Source organism: Prionailurus viverrinus, chromosome D1 (genome assembly GCF_022837055.1).
Source record: "Prionailurus viverrinus isolate Anna chromosome D1, UM_Priviv_1.0, whole genome shotgun sequence".
In the NCBI taxonomy this organism is placed as follows: domain Eukaryota; kingdom Metazoa; phylum Chordata; class Mammalia; order Carnivora; family Felidae; genus Prionailurus; species Prionailurus viverrinus.
The window spans coordinates 58,471,585-58,491,485 of NC_062570.1; the positions used below are offsets into that span (position 1 = coordinate 58,471,585).

The window sequence follows — 19,901 nt, forward strand, 5'->3', positions numbered from 1 at the left end:
CCAAAGATCCAGAGTCCCGTGCTCCACTGACTGAGCCAGCTAGCAGCCCCTAATGGATTGATTTATTCTTTTTTAATGTTTATTTATTTTTGAAGGAGAGACAGTGTGAGTAGGGGGGGGCAGAGAAAGAGAGAGACACAGAATCTGAAGCAGGCTCTAGGCTCTGAGCTGACAGCACAGAGCCCGACGCGGGGCTCAAACTCACAAACCCTGAGATCACAACCTGAGCCGAAGTCTGACGCTCAACCAACTGAGCCACCCAGGCGCCCCTGATTTGTTCATTAATTCAACCAGTATTTACTGAAGGCTTACGCTGTGAGAAGCCCCAGGCTGAACTGATTTAGGTGGGTCACAGAGATGAACCAGACCACCTTGCTCCTTGTCCTTGAGGACAGTAAATAGACAGTGAACATATAGTGTGAGCAGTCCATGGGAGCACAGTGGGCTTCTAACCTAACCAAAGGTGAGGAGAGGCTTCCTGATGTCGGAATTGGGTCTTAAAGGATAGATATATAGGATGCAATCCTATTCTTTAGTATTGGTTGTTAGAATTAAATATTAGGATGGGCATTTGATACTCATCTACTGAATGTTATTATGTTATTAATTTTCTAGCACTCTGGGAAGGTGGCCTAACAGGTTGATATAACAGCCTTCATCACAAATGGTAGTAACTTCCATTTGTCCAGGATTTGGTCATTTACAAAACATTTTCATACTCCTTATCTCATTTGCTATCACAAGAAAAAATCTCTTTTTAAAATATATTTAGGGGTGCCTGGGTGGCTCAGTCGGTTGGGCATCCGGCTTCGGCTCAGGTCATGATCTCACGGTATGTATGTTCCAGCCCCATGTCAGGCTCTGTGCTGACAGCTCGGAGCCTGGAGCCTGCTTCAGATTCTGTGTCTCCCTCTCTCTCTGCCTCTCTCCCACTCATGCTCTCTCTGTCTCAAAAATAAAAATAAACATTAAAAAAAATTTAAATATATTTAAAACATTTTAATTCAAGGGGTGTCTAGGTGGCTTAGTCGGTGAAGCGGCCGACTTCAGCTCAGGTCATGATCTTGTAGTTCGTGGGTTCGAGCCCTGCTGTGCTGACAGCTCAGAGCCTGGAGCCTGCGTTGGATTCTGTGTCTCCCTCTCTCTCTGTCCCTCCCCAGCTCATGTTCTGTCTCTCTCTCGAAACTAAATAAACATTTAACAATTTAATTCCAGGATAATTAGCATACAGTGTTTCAGGTATATGATATAGTGATTCAACAATTCTGTACATTACTCAGTGCTCATCACTTAGTACTCTTAATCCCCTTACCTGTTTCACTCATGTCTCCACACCCCCCCCCCCCCCCCCAGGTAACTATCAATTTGTTCTCTATAGTTAAGAGTCTGGTTTTCTTTTTTGCTTGCCTCTTTTTTAATTTTGTTTCTTAAATTCCACATATGAGTAAAATCATATGGTATTTGTCTTTCTCTGACTGACTTATTTCACTTAACATAATACTCTCCAGAGCCATGTGGTTGTAAATGGCAAGATTTCAGTCTTTTTTTTATGACTGAGTAATATTCCATTATACACACACACACACACACACACACACACACCATATCTTCTTTATCTATTCATCTATTGATGGAAACTTGGGCTGCTTCAATTTTGGTTATTATAAATGCTGAAATAAACATAGGGGGGCATATATCTTTTTGAATTAGTGTTTTTGTTTTCTTTGGGTAAATACCCAACAGTGGAATTACTGGATCATATGGTAATTCTATTTTTAATTTACAAAAAGCTCTTTGAGAATGCTTTGTTTATATTCATGCATTTTTCTTGTTTATCTTAGCTAAACTCTAAAATTATAATTTAATTTTCCATTAAGATGATTGCAAAAGTTTAAAAATTAAGTTACATAATTTTTGGAACTTGTAAACATTCAAATTGCACCAAGTGTTAAACCAGGGCCTGGTTTCTGATCCTAATTCGGCCATCTCTTCCTCTCTCTGGGCCTCAATTTTCTCTGCTATAAAATGGGCATGTAAAGGAAGTTTAGGCTGAAGGATTAAATGACATAATGGATCTTAAATGCCAGCCCAGCAGCTGGCTCAATGAAAATTGGTTCTCCTAACATGGTCTGTAATGTCCATTTTCTTGCAATTCTAATGCAATACTTTTTTTTTTTTTTTTGCAAGCAATTCTTAAGTAAGAGTCCAGCCCACACATGTGTGCCAATGCTCTTAAAGAGATGCTTTGAGAGAAAGAGGAGCTCAAACAAACTCATCAACACAGTGGAGACAAAATCATCTCACAGTCCCAGTTAATCAGATAATAACAGGCAAAGGATAGTGTTTTGACACTGTCATTTTGTCCTTGAGTGTGTTTTGCTTGGGTTGCAGAAAACAAAAAAAAAAATTAGATGTGGTAGAAATAATCAACACAAAATAAAACTGACAATGGCTAAAACTACATGTGGTAAACATTTATTATGGATGGAAAAGCAAACTGAATGATCCCATCTTTGTTGGTAACATTAAACATTGCAAAGTTGACCCCTGGGAAGATTCCACTTGGTAGACATAATCAACACAAAATAAAACTGACAATGGCTCAAACTGCTTCCAGGAAAAGGTGGAATTGGTGGAAATAATGACTAGAAACTTCATAATAGCTGAAGCAAAAATCAGTAAAAATTGGTAAAGATAAAAGATAACCGAAGAATCTGACCTTTCTTGTAAAATTGATGGAGAAAAGAATATATCTTGTGAAAATTCAATATAGAAAAAGATCTAGAAAAGTTAGAAATTGTTTAACTGTGCTATACAGAAAATTTATCAAGGAATTAAATTGGCTTCATGGAGTTAATTCCTTAAATACTTTAATAAATCCATTAATAATGGTCTAATTCTGAGTAAAAAGTTTACATACCAACAGTTGGCAGGGATTCGGAGAGAGAATTCTCAAATTAGATGAAGGGTTTGCACTGTAAGTGTCACTTTACAGTCTCCAAATACTCTCATACTCATCGCTTTATTGGATTCTCCTAATAACGTTTTGAGGGGACAGGGCAGGATTCATTCCTTCCATTTTACAGATGTAAACACTGAGATTGAGGACAGTTAAGAGACTTACTAAAGGTCACCCAGCATGTTTAAGGCAAGGTCTGATTTAGGATAGTCTGGTAAACTTTCTCATCCCTGTGACCCTAAACCTGATAATGCTTTACTTCCTGGCCAGACCAGATCCCTTCTAATTCTGATCTTCACCCAGCCCCCCTCTTTCTTCCAGTAGGACAAATGGGAAAAAGAAGGAGGAGGGGAGTAAAGAGGGTTTAGAAGAGGGCCTGGGCAATGCAACACTTAGGGAGGGGAAGGGACTTCCCTGTCACATAGCAAACATGTCACAGGCACTTTTCTTACTCAGCTCAGAAAAGAGAGGGGCACTTGGGTGGCTCAGTTGTTTAAGTGTCCGACTTTGGCTCTGGTCATGATCTTGCGATTCACAGGTTAGAGACCCATGTTGGGCTCTGTGCTGACAGCTCAGAGCCTAGAGCCTGCTTTGGATTCTCTGTCTCCCCCTCTCTCTGCCCCTCCCCCACTCATGCTCTCTCTCTCTCTCTCTCTCTCTCTCTCTCTCAAAAATAAACACTAAAATTTTTTTTAAAAATTTAAAAAAAGGGAGCAAAGGGGCTATGATATTTGGGGAAATGTATGTATGGAACTGGGCTTTTAAGGCTGGGCAGAAAGGATGAAAATGAGATAGGCAGTTTGAAAATGATAGTGCCCGCAGCACCTGGCTGGTTCAGTTGGTGGAATGTGCAACTTTTGATCTCAGGGTTGTGAGTTTGAGCCTTACATTAGGTGTAGAGATTACTGAAAAAAAAAAATCTTAAAAAAAAAAACAAAAGAAAATGACAGTACCCGATATATTTGGGCAGAGTGAGTCATAAGGAACAGAAGTGTAACTAGAGTTAGGTGGGGTGAAGCTGAAGAGACTGATTGCAGCAGGGCTGTAGACCACATTAACCTCTGATACAAGGAACCTGGCCTTTCTCACGTACGCTTGAGGTTCTCCAGTGGGCTGGCTAGTGGAGCTTGAATGTTCTAGTGTTCAGAACATCAAGGAATAACAATATCCTAAATCTAAAATACCATAACAGGATTTATGCTAAATAGGGGAATCATCTGATGCCATGTTCCATATGCTAGGAGAGTTGGACACAGAAGAAAAATTATTTTTTTAAGTATAAGACTTATTCAGTCAATAGACAATGTTTTGTTTAAGGAGAGCTTTGCAGACCCTTTACAGTAACTCTGTTCCTCCCTCCTCACTCCCCATCTCCACAGAGATCTCTGGCCCAGAGATTAAAAACCAGTGCTATAAAAATTCAGATAGAAAGAAAATTAATGTGCCTAAAATTCATTCTAGGGAAGGTAGGATTTTGGTTTGAATTTCAAGAATGAGGAGAAAAGGAGGAAATGGCTTTGGAAAGACCGGAAGAAGTAAAAATTTGAGAATAGGTAATGAGAATAGAAAACATTCTACTAATTTAATGGTTTTTTATTAATTGTCAATAACCACCATTATTTGTTTTAATAGTGGAACTGTTGAGCTCACAGAAAAACCAGACAGGCCTCATCCCGGAGCACCACCGAGGGCAACAGGAAGCCGTGGTAAGCTTTTAGACAGCAAAGAATTGTTGTTGGATTTTGAAAATTTTTTGAAAATAGTCTTATAACTTAAAAAATTATATGCTCTTTTTTAAACAGTTCAGGCAATAAGAAAAGAAGAATTACTTGAAATCTGACACCCTTTCCTCCAAGATAATCACTGATAGTATTTGGGGAACCTCTTTGCTTAAGTCTCACTATGCTTTTATAGACTATCGTCTCAAACTTCACGTAAATTGGACCATTTAAACATGCTGTTCTGTAATCAATGTGTTTCCCTCCAGAATAAATGGTGAATAGCTTTTCGTGTCAATAAATAGATCTACATCATCATTTCAAATAGCTGCTTACTACTGTATTGTTTGTATATACAAATGGATATTTACAATACCCCGATAATCAAAAACCTCAATGCACCTTGTGCATTCATCTTTTTCAAAATGTTTCATTCTCTTTTTAAGGTAAAAAAAATTAAAGTAATGGAGCCCGGTCGAAAAGCAACCTCTTTTCACATTTGCATTTAAGTTGCCAAATCGTCCTCTGATTTGCAGGGAGACCAGGAGGGAGCTGCTGAATTAGCTCTGGTGTGACAGTGGCAACGGGGCTGACGATGAGAGTACAGACTCACAGGTGATCTAACCCATCTAGGCCTATCCTCAGTGGGTTAGCTTATTCCTTCCTTTTTTCCTCTTTCACTTCTTTTTCTTAACATGGAGGAAGAAACGAGAACTGCATCTCCCAGCATTTCGCAGGCACCACCCCCTGGGAACTCTAGTACCGCCTCTGAGAAGGGTCCGGAAGGAGGGCGGGAGACTGTGGGAGCATGCTGGGAAGTGTAGTCCAGCAGGGGGCGGCGGCGGCGGGTGTATGTGTGTGTAAAGAGGTTGGAGACGTTGCAAACATCGCTACTTTGAGAAGAGGGCTCGGGGAGACCTAGCTTTCCTCACAAATGGTTTCTGAGTTTACAAAGGCCGCTAAGGGATGGTTGACTTTACTCCATTGTCCGTGACCAGGGCGGGCGCGGCCACTCTGCATAGGGCGCGCGGCTGGAGGCGCAGGCCGCGCAGGCCAGGCGCGAGCCGGAGCAGGGCATGCCGGGAATTGTGGTCCCGGCGCGCTGAGGCTGTGGGACGTGTCGCGGCGCCGCGCAGGCTCCTCCTTCCCCGCCCTTCTTAGCGGTCCCCCGCCCCCTCCCTCCTCCTCCTCCTCCTTCGCCCGCAGCCGAGCGTCCCCTCCCCCCACCCGTCGGGCTCTTCGTCGGCTACTGCAGAGGATTCAGAGCCGAATCTGAGGAGGAGGCTCTCGGTCCCTGCGCGCCATCCGCCACCTTACTGGACACAGGCGAGGGAGTGAGAGCGTCGTCGCTGTAGTCTCCAGAGAAGACAAGGGCATCGCCGCCTCCGCCGCCGTTTTCGCCTGCAGCGGCTCGCCGGTGAGGAGACCTCCCCCCCTCTCCTGGTCCGCTCTCTAGGAGCCTGGGCCGGTGGTACTTAAGGAGAACGAGAGTGGGGGCTGCGGAGCCCCCGCGCGGGTTGGGGGAAGGGGGTTGAGATCGCGATGGAACGGCGGGTTGGCAGGGGAGACTTGTCCAGGCGCGGGCTGGGGGTGGGGTGAGGGTGGGACCCAAGCAGGTTGGGGGGGGGGGGGGCGGCGACGAGGGAAGGGGACTTTTAATAGCGATTGACCCGATATGGGACAGGAGCGTGAGCTTGGGAGGTCGGGGTGGAATTTGGGATGTTTTTGGGCGACATGGATGATGAGACTGAAGTGGGATGGCTTTTAATGGGGGAGGGGACTGAATGAGGGTGATGGATTGGGGTTGGCTTGGAGCAGTTGACAGCTTGGGATCCAGCCGGGGTGCAAGGTGGGGAGACGATTTCAATAGACAGTGGGATTGCAGGGTTGGATAGGACCCTGGGGGAGGGGTGTTAATTCAGGAGGGTGGAATTTGGGATGGACCTAAGGCAGACTAAAGTAGGTGGTAGGGGCTGGGAGTAAGGGGCTTGGCATGGGTTGAGACCTGAGCTTGAAGTGGGCGTTTGCCCTCTGGGGGCGGTGTAATTTGTGGAGACTTATGGAATAGCGTGGGTTAGGAGAGCAGAGGAGGTAGAATTGGGGGTTTTTCTGGGGAGTGCTTATGGAGGTTGGAATAGGAGCTTGGTGGGGGTGGGACTTTCAATGAGAGGAGTATGATGGCGAGCTGGCAGGAGGGGGGTAAACTAGAAGTTAGGCCCAAAATGGGCAGGCAGAGATTGAAATTGGAGGGGGACACAGGGAATGGGATTTAGGGTGATTTTAGAGCCACTGGAAAAGGCATGGTGGCTCCCTGGGTGCGGGGTTGAGTCAGAGGGCTCAGAAGACGCTGCTGGGCTAGACACAGTGAAAGAATAGTGGCAGGTGGTGCACAAGGTTGGGGGATGGTATCTTGAAGAAAATGCCCCTTTCCAAGGTGGTGGAGGGAGTTTTGGAAAAGGAGTGTCTGAGATGAACTGGTAGGACTGGAGGGGTGGTTGCTGATGGTGAGGTGGCAAAGAAGCTATTTAAGGAGTGGGAAACCTGGAGTTGCAGGTGCGGATGGGGCAGGGAGGATGGAGTGGGGTGGTGAACAGGACTGGGAAGAAGTGGGTTGGATGATTCTAGAGAGGAAAGATTCTTATGTCCTCCAAGAGACACAAGAGGGTAAGGGGTTGTACTTAAATGGACAGCTTTGGAGGCTGTGGTTAGGGGAGAGACAGTAATCAGAGGGGACTTTGCAGGGGACAGAGAAGGTACATTAAAGACTTTCTTTCCTAGAGGATGTCTTAAGCTGTTAGTTCGATCTTTTTGTTTCATTTGTATTAGTATCATATTTGGAAGTAAATCAACCTGAAAGGTGAAGTTAAGAGGGGCTTCAGTTAAAGTAGAATTAAGGGGGGGGGGGGGCGACGGGAGGGTGTTTTCCATTCATTTATCATAAAAAGAAACTTTGAGGAAAAAACCTCCCAAACTAAAGATGGAGAAGATAAATCTGAAATGTGATAGATATCTTTCTATATGATGTCTCTGCCTGCTTCTTCCCACCCTCTCCTTGGTGCATTTGAAAATTAGTCCTGGAATTTGGAATTAAATAGATGTGATGAGTTGAGATATTTAAGGGAGCATTTCTTGCTTGAGAACCCATAAATGAGACTGAAAAATATGAGGCTGAATTTATTTCTTAGGCAAAGTGCATGTATGTAGAGAGAGCTTAGGCCTTTTTTTTTTTTTTTTTTCTCTCCTCTTAAAATTGATTGTCTGAAGACTCCATTTATTGGTGTCCTGGTTTGCAAGGCAATTAGGCCCATCATTGTATTGCAGGCTAATAATCCTGAGATGAATCTTGGCACCACTGCTTTATGTAAACAGAGAGAAGACAGGAAATACAGAAATGTCATAAATATTCATTGGTGAAATGGTTTGGTATTGATGGAGTTTTTCATTTGATTCTCTTTTGACATTACTTGATAAGATTTAAAATAATTGGACTATATTTCTATAGATTGAATTTTCTTCTAAAGGAATTCAGATGGTCAGAATTCTGTCTGATGTGGCTAGGTAAAGCATATAGAATCATTTTTGTGTTTTTTTTAGGAGTTGGTGTTGATATGGGAACATTGCATTAACTGCAGAAGCAGTGTCTCCATCTATTCATCAGCAATTTTATTTAAAGCTTCATGATATGCTCATTCTTATGGCAGAATAGTGATCCTGGAAGGTAGAGAGGGGTGTGATTGGGGGGAAACAGTTTTAGGGAAACAATTTTCTGCACTTAATTGCATTAACTATGATATGTTAAACATGAAGTAGCTGTTGATTAGAGCTCAGACTGAGAAAACATGAGGAGGGATGTAAAGAGGATAAAATTGGCATCAACAGGATCAAAATGATTTTTTGTTTGCTTGTTCAAGCTTCAGACTTCAGCTCGTAAACAATCCATTTTCCTTGGCTTTCACAGTTGAGCATGTAAAAATGCCCAATACTTAGAATCCTTTTTTTTTGGTTGTTGTTCCAAAATAGGTAGAATGATGGAAGATTTGACTTATCCTTGGGATTGAAAGTGTTTTGTTATAAGGAAGCTGTATTACAATAAAAACCAGGTTTGAGCAGTTACCTGTAATTCAGTGAGAGTGTAATCTAATGCAAGCATTTCTTCTCATAACTTTGGGGTGCAGACATTGCTTTTGCGGATCTGCAGGCTTGAGCTAGAGGTGAGATATTTATGTTAAAGCTCTAGCTTTTGAAAGCTCAAAATGAAAAGTAATCACCTGGGAGAAGCGTCTTGGTGGATTTTTCCCCCCTCACAGCTGTGGGCACCTGTGCAGTAGAAATGTATATAAAGTGTGTGTTTAATTCTTCTGATATTCTGGTAAGAAGGAGAGAGCAGATGGAAGTATTGATAGGCCCCTCGGTAGAATGAATAGCCTGTGAATTTAGGGGTGGAGAGTCATGGGTTCATTCCCCATTCTACCTATTGATAGCTGAGTGATTGATTTCAGTAAAGTCATTAAAAACCTTTCATACTTAGTGGTAATGGTTGCACAACATTGTGAATGTACTTCTCCTGAATTGCACACTTAAAAATGGTTAAAATAGTAAAAACAAACAAACACTTTTATGTTTGGCAAGGCCATCAAGGGAAACAAATCAGTTCATGTCCTGAAATAACGTTATGCCTTGAAAACACTGTATGTATATGAACTATTTGTTCAATGTTTATTTACTTATTGCCTGCTAAGTGCCAGGGAAATAAAAATGAACAAAAAACAGTTGTGAAGGAGTCTTTCGTTGTTGGGAGAGATAGATGAATTAAATATAGTGAGAGGGGAGCCTGGGTGTCTCAGTTAATGCCCAACTCCTGGTTTCTACTCAGGTCATGATCTCCTGGTTTGTGGGATTGAGCCCCATGTTGGGCACTGCGTTGACAGCACGGAGTTTGCTTGGGATTCTCTGTCTCCCCTTTTGCCCCTCCCGTTTGTGCTCTCTCTCTCTAAATAAATAAATAATCTTAAATTGAGAAAAGTGAGGCATAACTTGGTGTGGTGAAAGGTGTGGCTTCTGAATTGAGTCCACCATATACTGCTAGCTGTGTGACCTTGGGCACAATAGTCTTAACTGTAAAGTGGGCATGAGAGAACTAATTTTAATTTCATAGGGTTGTTTTGTGGATTAAACAAAATAATCCATGGAAAGTATTTAACATAGTGGGTTGATTACATAGTACATATTAAAAAACATTAATTGTTGCCATTATTATGAGACAAGAAGATATTAGAATGTAAATAGCCTTGTGTGTCCTACCATTGAGTTCTTGGTATAACGATGTTCTATAATTTAATAAAGAGGGATTATTTTGTATTATCATCTCACAGCTTATCTATTTACATGTTTGTACTGTAGTCTAGGAACTTTAATCAGTAAAGTGCTAAACATATGTTAGCTGTAGCTTCCTCATCTATAAAATAAGAAAACTGCTCTGAGGGTTTAAATGAATTGTTTAAGGTCACAGTAAATGGAAAAGTCTGGGTTACAGCCCCCAAATTCTGATTTTCCAACCCTGTTTGTATCTTCTTTTTACATTGCAGAATAAATCGTATGTATAAAGGTGTGTATAATATACATCTTTATTTTAAAGTATGGTAACAAATTGAAGACCTATCTTTTTCCTACTTAGCTTAAAAAGGAAATTTTTAGTACCTTTAAAGCCTTTTGTTATTCCCTGCCTGATTGAATCTCTCTCCTTCTCTATTCCTAATAAGTAACTGCTTTCCTGAATTTTGTGTGGATCGCTTTCTTGTCTTTATAGTTTTACCAAACAAGTGCGTATCTTTAAACAATTTATTTTTTTACTGTTGCAATTTTATGTAAATAGAATCATAGTGTAAGTATTCTCTGGCCATGTTCTTATCATTCTTATTTTTTTTCTACCATTAAAATAACATGCATGTGGTAGAAATTGGAAATTACAAAAAGTAAAAGGAAGCAAAATTATTGTCTATAATCCCATTATCTGGCTATTTTTTTTACTTATATGTATATGTAAGTAAAATTATATGTATACCTCAGTAGATGAGCATGTGTACACACACACAGGGTAGTCTAGATAGCAAGAAGCCAGCTTGCATTTATGGCTGATGAGATTATCCAGATGTGGATCAATCGTACTTGGAAATAGGAATGGGAGGGGGTAATAGCAGCCTTTGTGAGCTTTGGAACAGCACTTTCTTAGAGCTTTTTCCTCATTGCTAGCTCTGTATTTATTAGATACTAATTCTTTGTTATACCAACGTAGAACTTCATTTCCTGTTTTGATAGGTCACTTCATTCTTTTCGTCAGAATTTGTGTGTGTCTTTTTGCAGGTAGTCTGCCTAGTACATTGATCCTTTCCTGGTTGTACAGGAGGGTCTGTCATCTGATGTACAGAGAGTACCATGGATAGGAAGTGCTCAGTTATACATATCAGAATGTAACAACCTAGACATCAAGAATTTTTTTGTCTAAGAGGTGTGAAATCCAGATTCATTAAAATCTGTTGGAGTTTCAGTTTGCTTGTCTGTAAAATGGGTCTCAAATGAGATAATAAATGTGGAAATACTTTTTAAACTGGAAAGTATTATATAAATGTTAGGGTTTTTACCATCCTAGTTTACAAAATTGAAATCCCCACACAGAGGTAAAAAGCTTGTCATATTTGATTTATTGCTTTTCTGAAGAGTTGCTCTTGGAGGAGGGTTATAGGGACAGTTCACAATTTCTCCCTTGAAACTTGAAGATTGTTGGATATAGTGGGACAGAGAATGTGCTAGAGGACTTTCTCCTAGTGAATTTATGAGACTTGGTCCCACAGTAACTGTGCTGGCTAGCTCAAAATGAAACGAGGCTATATTGAAGTGGAGAATGCAGTATACAGTGTTTGCTTTTCATTATTCTGACAAAACTCAGTTTTCTACCTGTAACTTATAACCAAGACAGAGAAGTGAGATAAATGATGTGCACATATGTAAAAGGGTGATAATACTCCATTGTTGATTTGTTGTATGGGTTAAATGAGATAAAAAGGACAAAGAACCTGGAACACTCACTGGCACATATATAATTGGTGCTTAATATGACAGCTGTGACTACTATTATTTTTATTTTACTTATGAATTGTTTAGAGCAAATTTTTCCTGTATGCTGTTCTTTTGTTATGCAGTATTTTTCTGAGCTGTATCTCCTCACACTCATTTTACATTTGGAATAGAAATTTATGTAATATTATCATAAGTAAAGCAAAACAAAGAACATAAATCCACAACTGCAACACATTCCAAGGCCAAAGAGCTAGTAGTCCTGTCTGCTTCAGATAGGTTTAATACACTTGTTCAACAAATACAGGGCCACTTGGGTGGCTCAGTGTCTGACTCTTGGTTTCAGCTTAGGTCATGATCTCATGGTTCATGGGATGGAGCCTGGCATTTGGCCTTGGGCTGATAAACATGGAGCCTGCTTGGGATTCCCCCCCCCCTCAAAATAAAATAAATAAACTTAAACCACCAAAATACATATTGAGTGATTATTAGATGGCGGTGAGGGGGTGCTGTAAGTGTGGGCTACAAAAATTAAAATTCCCTGCTCTTAAGGAGTTTAGAGTCGATACATTTGGGAGACAGACATGCCACACATTGCCATAGCATGGTAGGATAAATGCCACAGTGGGGCATGAACAAGGGGCATGGGGAGGATGGAGGTTGGTGTGGCCTGATCTGCCTAGGGGAACTGGCAAGAGACAGATGCTTGGAGGAATTAATGCTTGAGCTGAGACCTAAAGGAGATGTGGATGTGTTGTGGAAGGAGAGCTTAAAAATGGTTCATGATGTCAAAAGCACAGTCTTCCTTGATTGTTCCCTCCCAGTGTTCTTGTAGGCCTTAGTTTCACACCTCTTTTTAAGGCCTTTCTAGCATGTATCCCTACTGTAAGACCAAATGAACAAATCCCCAAACATACTGTACTGTCTTGCTCCTGTTTTTTTGATATGCTATGCCTCTTACCTGGAAAGTCCTCTTCTACTGAATTTCTTAATTTTTACTTTGTTCATTAGATAAGGTGTATTAATGAACACGTTTTGTGGTTTTTTTGTTCTTCCCAGTTGTTCAGCTGGAAGAGATTTTTGAAGCTATGGAAATCAGCTGATATTTAAGATGACATCTTTATTGTTTCTGCTTTCTCAGTAACTGTTGGTATTCCTTAGGGTTGGCTCCTTGACTTACTGAACTTTCTAAGATTCTTTCCTTAAGTAGTCTTGCCCACTCTATTGGCTTAAATTGTTACCTATATGCTGATGACTCTGAAATATCTCCAGCATGAAGCTCTCTTGTGAGTTCCAGACTTGCAAATTTGACTAGCTACTGGCCATCTACATACAGATTTTCTACATTTAGATTTTCCTCACATTCAAAAGGTCCAAAACAGAACCCATTTTCCCCGTATACTTCTAACCTCTTCCATTCTGTGTCCCCTTCCACACAAAAGTTAAAATCATCTCTTCTTGTAGTCTTGTAACAAATGTACTACCATATATCCAGTCATACTGGCTAATGAATATGTGCTGTTAGTCCTTTCTTTCTCTTTTTAAAAATTTTATTTATTTGTCTATAAAAGTTTATTTATTTATTTTGAGAGAGACAGAGACAGTGCGAGTGGGGGAGGGGCAGAGAGAGAGAGAGAGAGAGAGAGAGAGAGAGAGAGAGAATCCCAAGCAGGCTCCCTGCTGCCAGCACAGAACCCCATGTGGGGCTTGAACCCATGAAGCCGTGAGATCATGGCTTGAGCCGAAACCAAGAGTTGAACACTTCATTGACTGAGCCACCCACGTGCCCTTCTTTTTTTCTTTCTTTTTTTGCTTTTTAAAATTTTAATTCCAGTGTAGTTAATATACAGTGTTACCTTAGTTTCAGGTGTACAGTTCAGTGATTCAAACTATTCTGTATGTTATTCCGTGCTCATGACTGAGCACTGTTTTTTTTTTTTTTAATTTTTAATGTTTATTTTTGAGAGAGAGAGAGCGTGAGCAGGGGAAGGGAAGAGAGAGAGGGAGACAGAATCTGAAGCAGGCTCCGGGCTTTGAGCCGTCAGCACAGAGCCCGACGCGGGGCTTGAACTTATGAAACTGTGAGATCATGACCTGAGCTGAAGTTGGATGCTCAACCGACTGAGCCAGCCAGGTGCCCCATGATAAGTGTGCTCTTAATCCTCTTCACCAGTTTTACCCATCCTGCCTCTAACCTCCCCTCTGGTAATTATCGGTTTGTTCTCTATAGCTAATAGTCTGTTTTTGGTTTGTCTCTTTTGTTTTTCTTTGTTTCATTTCTTGAATTCCACATATGAGTGAAATCATATGGTATTTGTCTTTCTCTGACTTATTTCACTTAGCATTTATACCCTCTAGATCTGTCCGTGTTGCATATGGCAAGATTTTATTCTTTTTTTATGGCTAATATTCTATCGTGTATATATACCACATCTTCTTTATCCATTCATCTATCAGTGGACACTTGATAATTTGGCTATTTTACATAATGCTGCAATAAACATAGTGGTGTGTGTATCCTTTTGGGTTAGTGTTTCTGTATTCTTTGGGTAAATACTCAGTAGTGGAATTACTGGATCATACGGTAATTCGGTTTTTAATTTTTTGAAGAACCTCCATACTGTTTTTCACAGAGGTGCACCAGTTTGCATTCCCACCTTTTACTCCACATCCTTGCCAACACTTGTTTCTTGTGTTTTTGATGTAGCCATTCTGATAGATGTGAGTTGATATCTAATTGTGGTTATGATCTGCATTTCCCTGATGATCAGTGATGTCGAGCATCTTTTCAGGTGTCTGTTGGCCATCTCTGTGTCTTCTTTGCAGAATGTTCTGTTTTTTAATTGGATTACCTGGGTTTTTTTTGGTCTTGCATTGTGTAAGTTCTTTATACATTTTGTATACTGACCCTTTATTGACTAGGTCTTTGGAAATGACCCATTCATTAGGTTGTCTTTTAGTTTTGTTTCCTCTGCTGTGCAGAAGCTTTTTGTTTTGATGTAGTGCTAATAGTTTATTTTTGCTTTTATTTCCCTTGCCTCAGGAGACATATTTAGAAAAATGTTGCTATGGCTGATGTCAGAGAAAGTTCTACCTGTCCTGTCTTCTAGGACTTTTATGGTTTCAGGTCTTACATTTAAATCTTTAATCCATTTTAAGTTTATTTTTGTGTATGGTGTAAAAAAGTGGTTCAGTTTCATTCTTTAGCATGTAGCTGTCTGGTTTTCCTAATACCATTTGTTGAAGAGACCGTCTTTTTCCCACTGCATATTCTTGTGCCCTTAGTCATTTCTTCTCCCTTACCCTTCATAGCCCCAATTAAATGTTTCTAAATATTTCTGGAATTCATCTCCCCATTCCTACTATTACCGCCTTAGTTCAGACGCTGATCTCACCTGGACAACTGGTTTCTGTATCACCCATCTAGTAAACCTGTCTTACTCAGCAGCTACGACATCTATCCAGTAGGTGTATATGTCCACATTGTTCTCTTGCTTAAATCCCTTTATTGGCTTTAAAGTCTAGGCTCCTTACCATAACTGTTAGGCCTTCTGTGACCTGTGCCTATGTACTTCTGCTTGTAACTCTTCCTATGACTGGGAATACTGAGTAGCATGTAGTTCTTACAGATATCTTGCAATTTCACACCTTTGTTGACGCCGTTTTTCCTTTTATTCATCCCTCTGGGTTGGGTCCATCTCCCCTAAGAAACCTTTCAAAACCTTAAAGGTTGCTGTAAGTGCCCCCAATTTGTTCCCTCGGTCATCCAATACATGCTTACGTCATAATACTCTGTTTTAGGTAAATTGACTGTTTTTGTCTGCTCCTGTAAGTTTTTTGGTGGCAGGGACTGTATCCTAGTCATCTTTATAGTTTTAGTTTTTAGAGGGTACAAGTAGTGAGTGATTAGTTTTTGAACTGAATCTAGTAAGGATAGAGGACAAGCCAGGAGTATGATATTCTAATAAGGAGTAAGATACTATGTTGTTTTTAAAATTTTTTTAGAATGGAATTTAGAATTTAATTGGATTGATAAAGGCTTTGGTGATGATGTTGGTGTATAGCTTAAGATTCAGAAGTAGAAGCAGCAAGAGGTTATATTCAGGAGTTGGCAAATGATTTCAGTAAAAAATATTTTAGGTTTGCGGGTCACATGCAGTCTCTATAATTTCTTCTTTTCCTTTTCCTCCTGTTCTTCCTTTCCCTCCCCATCTTCTTCCTGAAGCTCCTCCTCTTTTCTCCTCTTATGTTTCATTCAATTTAAAAAAAAATGTTTATTTTTGAGAGAGTGCAAGTGGGGTAGGGGCAGAGAGAGGGACAGAGGATCCGAAGCAGGCTCTGTGCTGACAGCATCGAGCCCAGTGTGGGGCTCGAACTCACAAACCATGAGTTCAGGACCTGAGCCGAAGTCAGATGCTCAACCAGCTGAGACACCCAGGTGCCCCATCTTCGTTTCATTCTTAACCCATAGGGTATCAAAAATCAAACTTTAGGTTGTAGAATATTGAAGATAAAAGAGACTAGGGGCGCCTGGGTGGCGCAGTCGGTTAAGCGTCCGACTTCAGCCAGGTCACGATCTCACGGTCCGTGAGTTCGAGCCCCGCGTCAGGCTCTGGGCTGATGGCTCAGAGCCTGGAGCCTGTTTCCGATTCTGTGTCTCCCTCTCTCTCTGCCCCTCCCCCGTTCATGCTCTGTCTCTCTCTGTCCCAAAAATAAATTAAAAATGTAAAAAAAAAAAAAAAAAAAAAAAAAAAAGAGACTAAAGCAAGTTCATATTTCTTATTTTATTTATTATAAAATTTAGTGTCGTGGGCAATTATGCATATCTTTAGTGTAGAGAACAATTATACAGAATCTTTTTTGTCAAACTGTTACTCTGTTTATCTAAGAGTTTATGTTTTAATAAATGGACCATTGATCTCTATATGAAGATACTGTAAGAACGCTTAGGTTTCTAAAGCTCCAATACAACTCCCTCTCCTTCCTCCATTTAAGCAGTTATCTGGGTCCTTTTAGAATATGCCTGTTTTCATAATGGTATAGATTGTGCTTTTTCTTAGATATGCACATTTTGAAAGAACTGTGGCTGATATATTTTTTATAGTAAACTTCAATTCTTGGCTGACTGAAGATTATGATCTTGATTTGCCTTGTGATCATGTCCTTCAAGGTTGACAGTTTCTGCTGATGCTCATATTTTCTAGCCTTTGTTTTAGAATTTTTTAACATATCCCAGTTTTCTAATGTGTCATCCTTGTTTTATTTTGAATTTATAGCAAAAATCTCTATAAGTATTGTTACACTATACTTCTGTAAACAGAATTATACTATTTTATTTAACCTATAGTGCATAGGTGTGTCATGTTGCATTATTGTAAGAATGAAGAAATCAAGACTCAAGAGGATAATTTGTCTCAGGCCTGAGAACTAGTAGGGGATGAGGATGGAAAGACAAAAGGGACCTAATAAGTTGTATATCAGGTAATATGCTGGGTATTTTTTCTCCCTTATATAATTTAATGATCACATTTACCTTGTGTAGGGTATTGTGCCTATTTTACAGAAGAGGAAACTAAAGCAACTGAGGTTTGTAGGGATTAAGTAGCTTGCATTTGGTTACATAGCTAATAAAAGCAGCTTGTATTAAAAACCTGATCTGGGGTGCCTGGGTGGCTCAGTTGGTTAAGCGTTGGACTCTTCATCTTGGCTCGGGTTACGATCTCACAGTTAGTGAGTTTGAGCCCCATATCCGGCTCTGGGCTGATGGCATGGAGCCTGCTTGGGATTCTTTTTCTCCTCTCTGACCTTCTCCGGTTTCTGCATGCGTGTGTGCATGTGCGTTCTCTCTCTCAAAATAAATAACCTTAAAAAAAAAAAAAAATCCAGTCCCACATAGATATGTGGCTAGGAAAGGAAGAAATGTTTTAATTGCCTTTTTAGATAATTGTGGATATTCTTTTTTGAATATCAACACCAAAACTTGACAACTGTTAGTTTCTTTTTCTTTAAAAAAAATTTTTTTTAAAAGTAACCTCTACGCCTAATGTGGGGCTTGAATTCATGACCCCAAGACCAAGAGTCTCATGCTCTATTGACTGAGCCAACCAAGTGCCTGACAACTCTTAGTTTCATTTTTTAAAGTTTATTTGTTTATTTTGAGAGAGAGGGAGTCATGTGCCATCAGGGGAAGGGCAGAGAGAGAGGTGAGAGAGAGAATATCAAACAGGTTCCGTGCTGTGCTGTCAGTATGGAGCCTGACGTGGGGCTGGATCTCACGAACTGTAAAATCATGACCTGAGATGAAATCAGGAGTTGGGCACTTAACCAACTGAGCCACCCAGGTGCCCCGACGACTCTTAGTTTCTTAAAGGTCCATTACATTATAGAAAATGAAACTATATCAGTGAGCTTTTTGTATTGTGTTACCTTAAAATCTGTTGGTCTGTTTTGTACTTTGAATGGATCTTCTACCCAGGCATGATTTTGTAGCATCATATATTGGTCATTTGCAAAATATTGGTTTACTGAGTTACATAGATCTTCTAAATGTTGTATTCTATTATGTAATGTCAAAAAATCACATTAGTTAATGTTACCACCAATCTTATCAGTCAATTCTTTTCTAATTTTTGCTTGTAAGCTCAAATTTTAGCAATGGCAACAAATAGTGACAGTTGTTTTCCATGAAGTGAGTCTCACATCATTCATTTTTGAAAAAATGCTGAACATCCAAGTCTGAATAATCATAGTTCATCTGCCAGTTGTTCTTTCAAGTAAAAACGGTGTTTCATGAAAAAAGCTGCTAGTTCAGCTTGAAACTTAATTGCACGAATGCTTTAATGTTTTTCTTTGAGACAATTGTTGTACTTTGGTATGCAGGAGAAGTACTTTATACTTCCAATTTCATCACAGAATATTAAAAAGATGTGCAGTTAATGATTGAGATTAATAAAGTTAATCATTTTTGTGGCTTTATCAAGAGCATTCTTTAGTGAAACTGAAATTAGTTCTCTTTTTTGGCATGGTTATGAAGAATGGAAAGATACTATTACAGTCTGGTGTCACTGCCTTCACTCAATACAGGATGGTATATTTTCATTTATTTGGATGATGATTGTGTTTCCAGGCTTTACTTATTTCTCATCAGAAGAATAGGTGGTTTTATTAAACCTTTACTAACAATACTGTTTTGAAAGCTAGCACTAGGGCAACTCGCTGGCTTAGTTGGAAGAATGTATGATTCTTGATCTTGGGGTCCTGAGTTCAAGCCCCACGTGAGGTGTGTAGAGATTACTTAAATAATGTAAAACTTAAAAAAAAAAAAAAAGCCAGCATGAATGCAGTTGGTTTTTACTTGGTTTAGTAGAACCAAAATACTTTAGAGTTGAACAGTTTCACAGGTTTGTCAGGATGTTAGAAAATCCCTAGGGTTGGTGCTTATTATTCACCACCTTGTGGTGAAGGAAAGGTATGAAATAGCCTTTAGAGAACTGTGCATAACTGTGTATAAAAGTGGTTCTGTAGGTATTTAGTCCTCGTACCCTTAACCTCTGGAGCATTTACAGTAGAAAAAGAAAAAAGATGTAGTTGAAGCCACTGCCAAGTAGTTTTGTTGCATAATGACTGGTTTTTCACTGTGATTGGGCAGTGGAGAACAGAGGAGATGGGTTAGACAAGTTGTAGTACTGAGCATCATTTAACCTTTCTGCCAGCACACTTAAACTGCCTGGAGCCTCAGTTCCGAAGGGAGGAGAATGAACATTCATTGTGTGTCTACGTTTGCTAGTCCTTTATGTTTTTTAATCTTATTTATACTCACAGTTATCCTGTAGGATGGTCACGGTTATTTTATACAAGAGAAAACTTAGGCTGAGAGATGTAGAGTCTGCTCAGACCCACCAGCCGGTAGGTAACTAGGGTGGAATTTAGCCCCAAACTTTTCTGTCTCCATGGCCTATGAGAGCTCTTTCCTACATGCTGTTCTGTCTTCCATGGGCAATGTCTCCGTGATTATTTGTGTATCCTTGATACCTGGAACCTAGTGGAGCTTAGTACATTTTTGTTTAATAAATGAATCTGTGATAAATGAGTGAACCAGTTTTTACAGAGTAGGACATAACCTAGCTCCTCTGGGCTACTGTGTAGATTAGTGC

General features: G+C 40.2%; 1 protein-coding gene across 3 annotated transcripts in view; it reads left to right on the top strand.

Moving 5' to 3' along the window:
* The window catches only part of FAM168A (family with sequence similarity 168 member A), a 200,001-nt gene that overhangs the window by 8,811 nt on the left and 171,289 nt on the right, over positions 1-19,901 (top strand). The window contains exon 2 of one of the 3 annotated variants that reach the window (XM_047877052.1): positions 4,592-4,665. The gene's annotated coding sequence lies outside the window, so the exon portion shown is untranslated. Of the gene's footprint in view, positions 1-4,591; positions 4,666-5,859; positions 6,095-19,901 lie in introns of those variants that run through there. The other 2 variants (XM_047877051.1, XM_047877053.1) reach the window with 2 other exon arrangements.